This window comes from Sus scrofa, chromosome 12, assembly GCF_054392235.1.
Source record: "Sus scrofa isolate SSC_HxYL_T2T_F1_AM1 chromosome 12, Sscrofa_HxYL_maternal_Yorkshire_Landrace_v2.0, whole genome shotgun sequence".
Taxonomy (NCBI): Eukaryota; Metazoa; Chordata; class Mammalia; order Artiodactyla; family Suidae; genus Sus; species Sus scrofa.
The window spans coordinates 3,277,351-3,282,570 of record NC_139394.1 but is presented as its reverse complement, the minus strand read 5'-3'; the positions used below and the strand labels follow the sequence as shown (position 1 = coordinate 3,282,570).

The window sequence follows — 5,220 nt, the reverse complement described above, 5'->3', positions numbered from 1 at the left end:
GCCCAGAGGCTCCCTCGCCCCTGCTCCCTGCGAGGACACAGAGAAAACCATGGCCACCGCTGAGCCAGGAAGAGGACCCCGCCTGACACCGTATCTGGCGGCGAGTCAGACTCAGCCCCCAGGACAGTTGGGACTAAGTTTCTGTTGTTTATAAGCCACCAGGCTGCGGTGTTTTGTTATGCGGGCAAATTAAGACGCCCCCTCACAGGAGTTCCCTGGTGGCCTAGTGGTTAGGATTTGGCACTTTCACTGCTGTGGTCCCAGGTTCAATCCCTGGTCTGGGAACTTGTGCAAGCCACAGGTGTGGCCAAAAAACCCAAAAAACAAATAAACAAAAGAACACACACCCCACCACACACACGCTCAGCATCATGATACGAGGGCCTGAGGCCTGGGGAAGCCTTCGGATGCCCTGAGGACAGCCCCTGGAGAGAGGAGGTGTGTCAAACCCCCTTTTCTGAGACAGTGGAGGCTCAGCAGCAGAGGCTCAGAGAGGTAAAGCCTTCTGCCTAAGGTCACACAGCTCAGAGAAAGGAATAAAGCCAGGAGACGTGATTCTAATGCTGTATTTACCATCTTTTGCATTAGATCCACCTGGAACTCGGAGGTGGCCTTGCTTGCCTGGTTAGAGCTATAGGGTGAGCAGCAGGCATGACCCTGGGTGGGAACCACAGCGTGAATCCAGGGCGAGCAGGGGCTCAGCTTTGGTTGAGTGCTTTCAAACAGGCACGGGATTCCTCTGTGCCTCCTGGTGAAGTGCATTTCATGGCGATGCCCTCTAAGATGAAAGGGTGGGTGACACAGAGGGTGGCCAAAGGCCTCCCCTAAGGATGGCCTCATTGCAGGCTTGGGCATGGCTCCAGCGGAACAGCAGGGAGATGAGAAAGCCACCAGCCCGAGAGACGGTGAAGGTCAAAAGCAGCCCTGGTTACCAGCGCCACCCTCCTAAGCCTGCGTTGCCAAGGCAACGCTCCTCCGTGCTATCCGTCCCCGCATGGGGTCCGCTGTGACGAAGGCGAGAGCCTCCCTAGAAAGGGCTTGAAGCTGGTCTGAGGGAACTGGCTGCTCAGCCCGCCGCACCCGGTCGCAAGCAGTGGCCACAGGCACCGTCCTCTCCCAGCCTCCCTGGTCGTGGTCAAGGTTCTGGAGAAAGAGGCGGTGCCCCTCATCTCCCACCTGTGACAGCCTCCCCGCTGCTGTGTGGAGCGGTCGTGGCCACACACTGGCCGGCCCCTCCCTCACCCCCATTGCAGGCAAAAGGCGACGGAGCTTGAGGAGCCAGAATAGAGCCCACCCACCCAGGACGGGGAAGGGGGCGGGACTATTGCAAAAGAGCACAAACTCAGAGCTACATTCTGGGTCTTTGTCCCCGGTTTCTGGCACAGGGGCTTCTAAAACCCTTGGAATTTCCTGAGTGATTGGGTTCGAGGAGCATCTTTTCGCATTTATCTGAGACCCTTTAGATCGTACCTGAGTTTACGCCAATGTGGCGACTCTCTGTGGGCCGCTGGCAGCCTCAGGATGGTGCTGGCAGCCGCAGGACCCAACCGCTTCCTTAAAGCTTGGAACTTTTAGCCCCACCCCCTGACCTCTGGGAAGGGGAGAGGGGCTGGAGGCTGAGAGAATCCCCACCGGTAGGGATGTAGCCAATCACGATCACGCCATGAAGCCTCCGTCAAAACACCTACCCGATGAGGCTCAGGTGCTGGGAGGGGCTGCCCCGGGCGCTCGCCCACACCTGCGTATCGCTTCAGTTGCCTGTTTCAGCAATGCATCCTTTAGAATAAACTGGAATTGCCAAGTACAGTGTTTCCCTGAGTTTGAATCATTCCAGCAAATCCTACAAGCTGAGGAGGGGGGTCTCAGGAACCCCCCAGGGACTTGCGATTGGCTTCTGAAGTGGGGGCGGGTAGGGGACTGAGCCCTTACACCGAGGCGTCTGCACTTGCTCTGGGTACCGTCAGAGAGCGCGAGGCGTGGTGTTGGAAACGACACTACCAATTTGGTGTCAGGAGGGAAACCCTCTCATCTGGAGTCAGAAGTGTTGTAACAGCAGCCCAAGCAGCAAAGGCATCAGAGCTTTCAAAGCTCCTAGGTGGTTCCAGCACAAAGCCACGGTCACTGTCACTGGTCTAGACCTGGGGGCTTTGCACTTAAGGGCCCCAGAATCCCTGGAGGACATGGAAACACAGATGGCAGCCCCCTCAGATCTCTGACTCGGAGGGAGCGTGTGCACTGCTAACAAGTGTCCCTTCTACGCGGGGCGACTGCTCACGGACCCCACTTGGAGAACCGCTGGTGCAGTTCAGATGCTCTGCTCTGAAGCTGACCCAAGCTGGCCCAGCGTCTCACCGCTTGTTCACATCACCTTCTTAGGACTCCAAACAAGGCTCTTGTTCGAAGTGTTTGGGTTCCCCCAGGGTGTAGACATGGGCGTGGCAAAGGCTGGCGTAGCTCTGCATTCACTTTTGTTTGTTGAATCCATGAACTGATTCGTTCATTCAACCAAGATGCGAGGGTTACCACGCTCCTGCTCTGAGCTGGGCGTGCCTGGGATCGATGGTGGAAGAGATGAAATCAGTCGGAGACACACGTGGCGTGGGCTGGGCGGGAGGGTGCGTTGTGGACACAGGGCGGGCAGCTGCCTCCAGGCTGAAGACAGAGAGGTGCTCCCAGAGGCCAGGTGTCTGAGCCACTGGTCCCCAGCGTGTGGGCTGAGGACCAGCAGGACTAGCCTTACTGGGGGCTGGTTAGAAATGCAGAGGCTCAGGCCCCTTTGAGCAAGCGCGTGAGCTCGGAGTCTCCTCCGAGTGTGAGAGGCCCCCGGATCCGAACGACGCCCGGAATTAACCTGGTGAAGAGGAGCAAAAAGAGCATTCCAGAAGAAGCAGCCATCCGTGAAACCATCTGTGTGTGTTCTAAGGAGGAAAAGAAGTTCCAGTGACCAGAGCTAGAATTTGGGGGTGTGCAGACGAGAAGCTTCTTTCCATGTGAAGGGCCCACCACCCCTGGCCGCTCTCAGCTGCTTAACTGGGCAACCGACCCTCTGGTTTGCCAGGTAGGGGGCTTCCAGTGGGTCACCAGCCTTTAACTGCCCCAGGAGGTGGGGGCTCCTCACTGGTAAACCTGGGCTGCTGTTTTGGTGACGTCCCAGGAGCAGATTTGCTCTGTGGAGAGTCAGCTCCGCCTCCCTGTGGCACCTGGACTGCAGGCCATGCCCAGGTGGGGGCTGAGCAGGGAGTGTCACCAGGAAGCTCCAGAAAAGAGAGGCAGGAAAAGGACCATTTGTCTCAGTCTCTTTGGGAGAAGCTGGTCCCTCTGGGTCCAGGGCAGGGACTTGAGAGATGAAAGTGGGGGAGGGGGGGTCCCACTTTCCAGAAGAGGAGCCTGGGGCCGGGGTGCATAGGGGAGCAGGGAGGGCCCCGGTCTGCTCCACTCCACAGCCAAGGACTGGAACTCAGGTCACCGGGCCTGGGCCCGGGCCCGGTCTCAGCCAGCTGCCTCTGTGACCATGCCTGGCAAACACCAGCCATCCCATCCCGACACCCTCTGACCGTTAGAACGAGCCTCCTCAAGTTAAGCCCAAACCTGTCTCTCGGCCTCCCGGGTCCTGGGGAGATGTGCTCCACGATCCACTCAAACAGCCCTTGCCGATCCCTCTTGGAGCACTTTGGCGGGATCAGATTCTCTTTCGGTGCCTGGGTAGCACCCAAGGCGTCCCAGGTGGGAATACGGGGGCGGGGGCCCCCGGGACGGGGCCGCACTCAGCCCTGCAGGATTCTGCCTGGAGAACGCACGTGGCCACTGGGCAACTCCTGCGCCCAGAGCTCTGAGCAGCCCCGTAGCGGAGGGATGGAATCCTCAGCGGGCCACGTCCTGATCCCCAGAACTTGTCAGTTTGACCTTGGAAAGAGTTCTTGGCAGATGTGATTAAGATAATGGCCTTGAGAGGAGACCGCTGTGGATTTGGGGTGACCCTCCATCCAAAGGGAGAAGAAGAGGGGGTTCGAAGCCCAGAGAGACACAGGGAGAAGGCCCGAGCTGAGAGGCAGAGACCGGGGTGATGCAGCCGCAAGCCAAGGAGGCCAAGGAAAGCCTGGAGCTGCCAGAAGCTGGGCCAGAGGCACCCAGAATTGTCCCCCAGGGCTTCCAGGAGGGAGCAACCCTGCCCACACCCTGATTTCAGACTTCCGGTCACTAGAACTGTGGGAGAACAAAGCTGTGTTTTTTCGGCTCCCGCCCCCTACAGTTTGTGCTAATCTGGACTGGCAGCCCCAGGAAATGAACACAAGTCCCCACTGCAGTCCCCTCCCTGGAGGCAGGCCCGGGCATCCATGCAGCCCCCAGATCTGCAGTGGGCAGGACCTGATTGAGGCCACCTCCGGCACGAGGATTTGGAGGATCCGAGGTGCCAGCGAGGCTGAGTCTCCAGGCCTGCTCCCGGCTGGCCCTGCTCAAGCGAGTTCTGGTAAGGAGCCAGGCCCCGCACCCTCCCTGCCTTACCTGGGCAGTGAGGTGGTGCCGCCGTCCCCCACCGCCCCACCTCTCCCGTGTGGACCGGCAGCCTGGCCCCCCCGGGACCCCCGGCCGTCTCCGTCTCCGGCCCTTGCTCTGCCGTCTCCCCCCACCCCCTCCTTTCCTCACTTCACACCACAGCCCAGGGCGGCTGCTGGGGCCCCAGTCCTCCACCCGGTTCCAGCCCCTTCTCCCCCCTCGCCTGCATCGCTCTTTCTACGGAGCTGTTGTCTCAGCCTCCCTGAGATCCTCCTGCGCCGCCGGCCGCAGCGCACATCTGGCGGGGGCGTCTGTGAGCGGGACTCGAGTGACCGCAGGGAAGAAGGGACCCGGAAGAGAGCTCCGCATTCCTGCCCTGCCGTTTTGCAACGACCACATGCTTGGCTCTGAGCTCCTGGCGTCCCCACCAGCGACATTCTTTCAGCAGATCAGCTGCTGCCACATCAGACCTTTTCTGTCCAGCTCTCCCCGAGGCCGGGGGGCCCGCCACCTTCGCCCGGGCCATCTGGGTGGGGCACGAGCAAGCCACTGAGAATTCCGGCCAATTCAGGAGGCCTGAGCAGGTTCGGGGGAGGCCGTGGCCAAAGCCTGGGTGGGGGTGGGGGCGGGCTGAGCAGCAGGGACACGGCTTTTAAAAAGCACTTCATGATGCCACCTCCGTTAAAAAGGAAACTGAAAATTAAAAACAAAGACTCTCACAGCGGG

At 59.9% G+C, this 5,220-nt stretch overlaps 1 long non-coding RNA gene across 2 annotated transcripts; it reads right to left on the bottom strand.

The window, feature by feature from the left end:
- Positions 1-548: 548 nt before the first annotated feature.
- Positions 549-4,837, bottom strand: LOC110255950 (uncharacterized). 2 transcript variants are annotated; one of them, XR_014820628.1, is made up of 4 exons: positions 4,718-4,837; positions 3,589-4,450; positions 2,852-2,918; positions 549-2,550 (listed from the first exon to the last, which is right to left on the bottom strand). It is a non-coding gene; the product is annotated as an uncharacterized LOC110255950 (long non-coding RNA). The 2 variants fall into 2 exon arrangements; XR_014820627.1 differs by lacking the exon at positions 2,852-2,918 and having other exon boundaries at positions 549-2,851.
- Between the last annotated feature and the right edge of the window lie 383 nt (positions 4,838-5,220).